Consider the following 9,871-nt stretch of genomic DNA (forward strand, 5'->3'; position numbering starts at 1 on the left):
AAATCAGCACTTCAGACTTTGAAGTTTTTTATTCTAAATTTAAAACAAAATGTGATGGCACGTAAAAAAAAACTCTCAATGAAATCTTTTGAAAGATTTCATATATTAACCTTAGCATGTGCTTTATAACTTTTAAGTTTTTCATGGCTTCTTTCTTGGCATTCAATGGAGATTCTGCAATAGGAAGCACCCCTACCCCTTATTCTGGAATTGCAACCTTTCCAAAAAGTAATGCATTCTTTGGTTTGAACATATTTTATTGCATAAACATATACATTGCATTCTTTAGATTTATTATTTAACATGAACAGAATAATAATCAGTATTTATATATCTGATTCTACTAGTTTCAGTTATTGCCGAGATCAAAGAGATGCCGCGGACATTATTCTCCAATATACCACGAACGTCATCAGTAAATTATCAGATCAGAAATACCTATTTGTCTTGCATTGATCATGAAAGTACAACTTCAAACCGTAAAAAGTTTTAAAATCATGTCAATTTCACGTGTTAGTTCCAGTTAAAACGATGTATATTGCCTTAAATAATTATTTTTAAGAGATAAATGCGGCTATTCCTAGGACCTCCCTAGCCCATTTTCACTGCGTGTTTTTACATGAAATATATAACGTGTAGTCTGCTGTCAACTGGCAAAACACCAGGCGGAGACTCCATCCCTGCTGAGATTTACAAAAAAGGGGACATGACTCTATTAAAAAACTACACCATCTGTTTGAGCTCCTTTGGAACCAAGGGAAGGTGCCTCACGACCTCATGGATGCCTCAATCATCCACCTGTACAAGCGAAAGGGGAATAGACAGGCCTGCAACAACCACCGTGGAATTTCCCTTCTCTCCATTGCAGGTAAGACGTTAGCGCGGGTTCTACTGAACCGTCTTAATAAACACCTTGAGGATGGCCTCCTGCCCGGGAGTCAGTGTGGCTTCCGGAAGAATCGCGGTACAATCGACATGGTGTTCGTGCACGTCAGCTGCAAGAGAAGTGTCAGGAACGAACTCTTGAACTGTACTCCACTTACGTCGATCTGACCAAGACTTTTGACTATGTCAGCAGAGAGGGCCTTTGGCGAATCATGGCGAAGTACGGATGCCCAATAAACTTCATCACCATCGTTCGACAGCTGCACGATGGGATGCAGGCGAGAGTCCAAGACGGCGGCGAATCTTCAGAGCCATTCTCTGTTTCAAATGGAGTGAAGCAGGGCTGAGTCCTTGCCTATTCTCTTTTGAGAAGTGGACAGGCATAGCCTACATCCACTTCTCTTCGCAAGCCCTCATATTTTGATACTGGCATTCAGTATCACCCTGACTCATCGGAAGTTGCAGCACAAGACAGGTGTGGGTGGAGAGCCGCAGTCCACGAGGGCACCAGGAGCTGTGAAGCCAACAGGACGTCTGCAGCAGAACAACGCAGGCAGGCCAAGAAAGACAGCGCCAAGGACCCGGAGCTGCCACCATCCCCTGCCCTCACTGTCCGAGACTATTCTGTGCGAGGATCGGTCTGACCAGCCACCCCCGCGCCCACCGTCCACGTCAAACACCCCCCCCCCCCACGAAGATGAGACAGTGGTCATCGTCACCACCGACGGACGAACAAAAAAGTATCATATGTTACAATATTTAAGAAATGAACTCAATGTCTACCCTAGTTATACGAGTATAACCTGGGTTTGGGCAGTTAATTTACGCTTAATAATCCATGAAGCGGATTATAAAAATCAAAGTACTGAAGTACTGAAAGCCGGGCTCTTTTGGTGTGTCTTTATGCATATTGTGTAGAAAAGACTGAAAATCTCTCTCTCTCTCTCTCTCTCTCTCTCTCTCTCTCTCTCTCTCTCTCTCCTCATGCTTTTAATGTCGGCAAAGCATCAGAGAGCGACCAAATTTTGTAAGCGACTATAAACAAAAAATATGTCTGTCTAGTAGAAGTTAAAAAGTTCAACAGTTGCTGCCTTGAATTTTGCAACAAGCATTATATATTCAATCCCCATTTCTTCATCGCGCAGCAAAGTAGTTCATGGAAATTCATGCGCATTTTATGTGTCTAAAATGCATAGTAATGTTTTAAAAACACGTTATTAATAAGAAAACTAAAAAAGATATACAATTCTGTCGAAATTTAAAGAAAAGAAAATGCCAACACTTTTGACAAAACGTGGCTCTTTGTGTAACTATTTGGTATAGCGGAAGCTTTTACTTTGACGCTGTTTGGTTTTTTGTTTATTTGTGCTATTTATAGTAACATTGGTGATTTGCCTGCCTATATCCAGGACTCTGCTTTTAGCGGAGCCCGGCTAATAAAACTAAACCTTCAGATTCATCAAGAAATTTTTTTTGTCTACATCCCATTGTGCTCGCTAATGTTTTTCCCGTTGTGCTATGGCAAATTGGCAGACATTTAAGCCGTAATTTACGGGGCCTTAAAGAGACCGTACAGCTGAAAACATATGTGTGATTCAAACTTCAGATTTACCTATTGTATCGTTAGGAAATGAGAAATAACGTTGATTGTAATCGTTGAAATACATAAAATCCCTTTCACGTACTTAATTAACGTAGTTATGAGCTTCCGGAAATTTAGGGGCCGTACAAACCGGAATAATCTTATATCGTATATTTGTACCACGTGGACTTTGATTGACAGTAATTGACACGTGCTGAAAACTACAAGACCTTCGTCCGACCACGGTCATCAGGTTAAAGGGACTCTTACAAAATAATAATTGAGGTTATTTTAAAAACTTTGAACAGTTACTACCTGGGAGAAGTAGAAAAGACATATTTTTATCAACAAACATGTCCAGGAGAATCTTCGCGAGCCCTGCATGTGTTTTGTTTACAGTAAATACGCATGCGTTAAAGTATAGAAGGCTGAACCCCGTAACACGTTGCGATGTATACTAGTATATGTATAGGTTATACGTAATTATTAATTTTAATGAAATATATAATTATATTTATTTCATGGAGAACTTTGTAATTTTCTGAAAGTTTATACATTCATGAGTAGTACAAAAATATGGAACCCGATCGGAAATTTTTTTTCAAGTCGGTTTTTTGATAAGATGCGCCGTACTCTCTCTTTAAGGTTTGAGTACCGCGCAGGCTTTTGTGAGACACAAGAGATTTTTAACATGCTTCCATTCCTTCGTAGTGAGTTGAGATACGTAAACAAATGATTATAGGAACCAGTCCACGCGGGAAAAAGAACGAGCTAAACATACAGCTTCATCGAGAAAAATTTCTTGTCTACATCCCATCCATCAGAGACATAAATAATTGTCTCTGATCCAAGAATGCTCTCTAATGTTTTCTCCCGTGGTGCTATGCTTAAAATGGCTAACATTTAACTCGTAATTAACTCGTTACAATGTTAGCTTTTTAAAAAGCGAAGAAAGTCAGCCAGCGGAATATTAATTTTCAGGTCAAAGGTGCAAACACTATCTGTTGAATTACATAATTTATATCTATTTTCCAGAACAATCAAAACGGGCGGGTGCACAGTCTGCATACCTATTTTATAACTGTATGTGAGGAGACACGCGTGTTGCGGTATATCCGTTTTACATGTAATGTAATCTACAGCAACTGTGCATGTTGTATTTTTAAACCGTAACTTTGCAAAGACTGTTCTAGATAGGTTTCTTGTCGAAAACCACCGTCATATCCTCTCTAAAATAAACGTATGAAGACCCCAAACCGTGGCATCAGACGATGCCCGTGGAACGTCTTCCATTACAGAAGCCGGACTGCATGGTGATGCGCACTTTGACCTAGAAACTGATCAGTTTCATAACTTACTGAGTATTCGAATTTCTCAAACACGGACTGTCTAATTCCTTCCCAGAATTCCAATTTACGCAAGCGCATTTGCAGTTTAGTCCTAACTTAATTAATCAGCCCGCGGGCTGACTAATTAACTGTGCCTTGAGGTTTGAAGACACATTTTTATATTACCGCACCATACACAGTTAAAAAATCGATGTAGATATTGCATATTGTCAAATCAATAAATTGAAAAATGGGAAATTACACACCTACAAAATGGGCCCGGTGAGGCATGGATACAACGTATGTTTTTAGCATGCCAAAAAAAAAAAATTTAAAAAAACCCTCCAAAATTTATAAACCGGAAAAAAAGTCGGATACTGTGGTTTCATGTCGGGTCGCCAGGAGAATGGTCTTGCTCCAAACACACCTTGCATTTAGGATTGTTTTTACAGTTGTTCCTGGTGTGATCTGTGTCCCAGCAGTTGGTGCACAAAAATTTCTTTTCATGTTTAGGCTGCCCATAGTGAAAAATGAGGCATCTTAGCCCAGCGCAGTGATGTACTCTATCAAGAGATGTTCCCGGAGAAAGAGGTGCTACATAAACGAAGCGGTTACCATTCAAAACACTCGTCATTCTTTTGGTGACTGGGTGTCTGATTTTTTCATACAATATTTTGCTTTTCAAATCTAATTTTAGATTCTCTAAAAGTTCGAGCACAGAAATGTCGGACACCGAAAGCGGTAATCCACAGATTCGGATTTTTAGTGTTTTTTCATTTGGGTTATGGTTTCCCGAAGAATACGGGTTAGTTTCAAAAAAGGACAGGGAGATGTTGTTTATCTCGCAACCGTCAGAGAGAAGTTTGTCCCTGCTTTCTTTGTCTTTCAGGTAAAAACGCCACAGGTTTCTATCCTGCTGTAGGCAATGTAAGGAATTGCCCACTACGGCCGTAACACTTTCCATAAGATCAAAGTCTGTGATCCGACCTTTGTCTTTGCATTGCAAATGCAAATCTTACGAGCCCCAGCAACATGTGATTGCATTCAACGCAGAAGATAATGTACTGTCCAACTTCTTTCCGTGCGAGATCAATCTATATGGGGTTTGTCACAAATCGGCAGAGCATGCCTTTCAATATGCTAAGGCAATGCGGTGTGGCGACCTCGATGCAGCCAAAACCATCCAAACAGCTAAAGATGCTCTATCTGCCAAACGACTCGGTGACAAGGTCAGGATCAACGATCGGTGGTCCACTACCTGTGAAGCCGTCATGGCCGAAGTGATTGAAAATAAATGCGTCCAAGTTCAGCAGTTCCGGGAAAAACTAATATCGGTCAAACGAAATGTGGTGCTAGCTGAATCTACTTACAATGACACCTGGGGGACCGGGCTCAACAAAACAGGAACGGAAAATACCAAGCAGCAAGCATGGCCAGGTAAAAACCTCTTAGGGCATATCCTAAGCAAAATCGCAAAAAAAGGTACGGAAGCGCAAAAAGAGTGATCAATGGAGCAGTCCACAACAGACGCATAATTCAAAACAGAGCAGCAAGCAGCGCGACATAGCGGTTATGCTCAGTGAAATACGCGCCCGTCAGCACGGTTCCGATTCCGCATCCGGACGTGACCTCTCATCCGAGACGGATGGAGATGACGAGGAAACATAGATGCTCTCAATGACTGACTCTTTTGAAACTCATGATTACGTTGGGTATGTTAATACTTGAATTCCACTTATTATATTGTATTTTATTTACCTAGAGTATAGATATTATGGAAAAATTACAAATCCTTTCAGTTAATGTAAGAGGGCTTAACTCTGATGAAAAACGTCAAAAATTATATGAATGGCTTAAATTATCTCAATGTGATGTAATCTTATTACAAGAGACCCATTTTATTGATAAAAATGAACTTAAATATAATGCCGGATGGCAGGGGAAAATTTTTCACTCATTTAGAGATTCGTCACACAGTAAAGGTGTTTCCATACTTTTTCGAAAGAATTTAAGTGTCGAAATATTAAATGTTAAAAAGTCAATTGATGGTAGGAAAATATTATTGAATGTTCAATTTGATAATGAAATATTTGCAATTGTCAATATATACGCACCTAATGATATAAACAAAAGGGTTGATTTTTTAAAAAGAGTGCATACCTTTATTACGAAAAATTGTTTAAATGAAAACATAATCTTGTGTGGTGATTTTAACTGTCGTGTCAATGATAAACAAGATAAAAGTAAGAATTATTTGATAAACTTGTTAAAACAGCTTGATTTGGTGGATGTTTGGGATAGAGAGCATCCTGAACTGAAAGGTGACACATGGTGTAATGCCCAAGATATTCCTTTTAGTAGAATTGACTATATCTTTATGAGTAACAATTTTTGTTTTCAAGTAGGTAATATTATAGTGAGGAAATTACCGGGTACTCATTCCCGCGGCACAAGAATAAGTGATCATAGATATTTAAAAATGTATTTTAATATCTCTGAAAATTCCAGAGGTCCAAATTATTGGAAATTAAATATTTCATATCTAGAAAATAAGGAATACAAAGATTATATTGCAAAATTAGTTGATGAAGTAGATCAAGTGCAAAATCCAATAGATAAATGGGAACTTTTTAAACGTAAAGTTAAGGAATTTTCCATACTTTATGCAAAAAATAAACGGAAAAATATGAGACAAAAAATCATCTTAATTGAAAGAGAAATAGAAACGATTGAAAATAGCCGGTGTAACAATATTGATTATGGTAAACTGAAAGCACTTTATACCACTTTGAATGAGCTTTATGACAAAAAAAATAAGGGGGCACAAATACGATCAAAAGCAAAATGGATAAAAAGTGGCGAAAAAAACACAAAATATTTCTTTAATCTTGAAAAACAAAATCAAACATCTAATATAATCAAAGAACTAAAAACATCAAATGGAGATATGATATACCACAAATTCAATAATCGGAGAAATGATTAATTACTTTACGAATCTGTTTAAAACCACAAATATTCCAACCGACAAGATTTTGACTTATCTAGACAATATAGAGGTACCAATGTTGAACGAGAAAGAGAAATTGATGCTAGATGAATTTCCTACTTTCGAAGAATGCAAAAACGCCGTACTTGATATGAAAGAAGAAAAATCTCCTGGCTTAGATGGTATACCCTGTGAATTCTACCAATGTTTTTGGAACATTATTGGACCAATTTTCTACGCCGCACTTAAAGAAGTTTTTAAACAAAAAGAGATGTCTGAATCTCAAAGGCTCTCTGTGATATCACTAATATACAAGAAAGGCGAAAAACAATTGTTAAAGAATTATAGACCAATTAGCTTAACAAATACAGATTATAAAATTATAGCTTGTGTTTTAGCTAAAAGATTACAAAAAATATTAGCAAACACAATTAATAAAAATCAAACTGCTTATGTTAAAGGCAGATACAAAGGTGAAAATGCTCGACTAATATTAGATATATTTGAATATTGCGATTCGGAGAACAAAAATGGCATATTATTATTTCTTGACTTTGAAAAGGCTTTTGACTCTGTAGAATGGAACTTTCTTTTTGAAACACTGAAAAAATTTAATATTGGCGATCAATTTCTTAAATGGGTAGAGATATTATATAAAAACCCTAAATTTAAAATGAAAAATAATGGATGGTTATCTAAAACATGTAGTATGACTAGAGGGATCAGACAGGGATGTCCAATATCTGCTTTATTATTTTTATTTGTAGCCGAAATTTTGTCCATAAAAATTAAAAACGAACCAAATATATCGGGGATCAGCATAAATGATAAAGAAATCATTAATAGACAACATGCGGATGACTTAACACTTGCTCTTAAAGACATTTAATTCTTTAGATTTGAGTTTGAAAATTATAAACGAGTTTTGCAATCATGCCGGATCAAAAATAAACATAAACAAGACCGAATGTATTCTTTTAGGGGGGCTTAAAGATATGTATGATGAAATCAATGGCATTAAAGCAACAAATAAAGCTGTCAGGTGTTTAGGTATTTATATAGGACATAATAAAGAAGATTGTTATACTTTCATGTTAAATACTGAAATCCGATTGGTTAAGACGCAGTTAATAATATTTACTATTACCCTCAGCGTTAGCAACGCACTTGGCAACGGGTAATATTAAAAAATGTTACATGCGCGAAAGTTATGCGCGTACGGTTCGCTGTAGAATTCACGTTATTCCTATATAAAAGCAGTAAAATTTTCTTAAAATTTTTAAAAAAGACATTCAGTATAACAAAATAAATAGTGCCTGTTTGGGAGGATAACAGTTGAAATTGACACCCCTCGAAAACCATTGTCAACCTCCGCTTCGCGTCGGTTGACAATGGTTTTCTCGGGATGTCAATTTCAACTGTTACCCTCCCAAACAGGCACTATTTATATAATGTTACAATAAAAATTGGATGAAAATATATCACGACATGGAAAAGTTATTTGAATCATGGAAACGTAGAAAACTAAAGGTGTTTGGTAAATCATGTATAATCAACACATTAGCAACTTCAAAACTAGTTTATATTGCATCTATATTGTGTATACCAGATAAAGAATATATCTATAAGGTCCAAAGACTCTTATTTAATTTCATATGGGACAAATATGAAAGAATCAAACGAAATACCTTGATAGGCGATATAACAGATAGAGGTTTATCAATTATAGATATTGAAAGTAAGTTCAAGGCTCTAAAAGCAGCGTGGATACCACGATTGTTATCTTGTAAGGGCACTCTATTTGAAATCCTTGTTTTTTTGGAAAAAGCTAATTTAAATCTTCATTACGTCTTACAGTTTTCTGAAACTAATTTAAATGCACTGGATAGAATAGGGAAACTTCCACTTTTCTACAAACAAATTCTAAGTTCATTTAACGAATGTAAACAAAGATGTAACTTCGATAACATATCACCTAACGATATTTTAAAACAACCCATTTGGAATAATAACAACATCAAAATAAAAGGAGGAACATTATTTTTTAAAAACTGGGTTAACAGTAATATACTCTACTTAAAGGACTTAATAGATGATAACGGGAATATAAAAACACTACAAGTGCTCTCCACTATTATTAAGAGAAAGTCTAACTGGCTTTGTGAATATAAAACTTTATTATCAGTTATAAAACCATTGTGTAAAAAATATAATTTTACAAATATTAAATATTTGAACATTAAAAATGAAATGAAATTTCATTTTGCAACAGGGGTGTCATGCTTAAATAAAAAAAATGCCAATTCTTTTATAAAAACTTAATACACAAGAAATTTCTTAAACCGTGTTATCAAACTAAACTTTCTCAAGAGTTTGCAATACCGGTAAAGGATTCAAATCTATGGAAAAATATATACACGAGAAAAGTCAAAGATATAAATGACAATAAAATAGCTGAATTTAATTACAAAATGCTCCATAATATTCTCTGCAACAATGCATATTTAAGTAAATGGTTAAGGGACAAGGGGGATAACTGTAATATATGCAAAACAATTGAAAACACTAAACATTTATTATTTGAATGTAAAAATGTTGAACATATTTGGAGAAAACTAGGTTCCTTTTTATTAATCGATATAAAATGGAAACATATTATTCTAGGCTTTTATTTAGAACAAAACGACAAGATTGAGTCGTTGAATTTATTAATTTCTTTCGTTGCTTATAAAATATATAAATACAAAATGTACCGTAGAATTGAATCTCTGCAAGAAACTGAAATAAATGTGTGTAAAAGTGTCAAAAATGCTCTTATTCAATATTCTTCTATGTTACGTCTTATGAAATGTGACAAACAACGTATTTTCTCAAATTTTGCTGATACATTGTGATATATACGTGTACTTACATATTTTTAATTTGTAATTCTATAAAGTATTTAGCTACTTTGAGAGAACAGTCTCAGGTAGCATCGTCCACTGGGGAGTGTTTGGAATTTTTGTGTTGTAAGGACCCTGGTGGACCATAATTGTCCAATAGTATCAGAGTACTTCTAACTTATACATATACTTATACAATGCAATT

Source organism: Crassostrea angulata, chromosome 10, assembly GCF_025612915.1.
Source record: "Crassostrea angulata isolate pt1a10 chromosome 10, ASM2561291v2, whole genome shotgun sequence".
Lineage (NCBI taxonomy): Eukaryota > Metazoa > Mollusca > Bivalvia > Ostreida > Ostreidae > Magallana > Magallana angulata.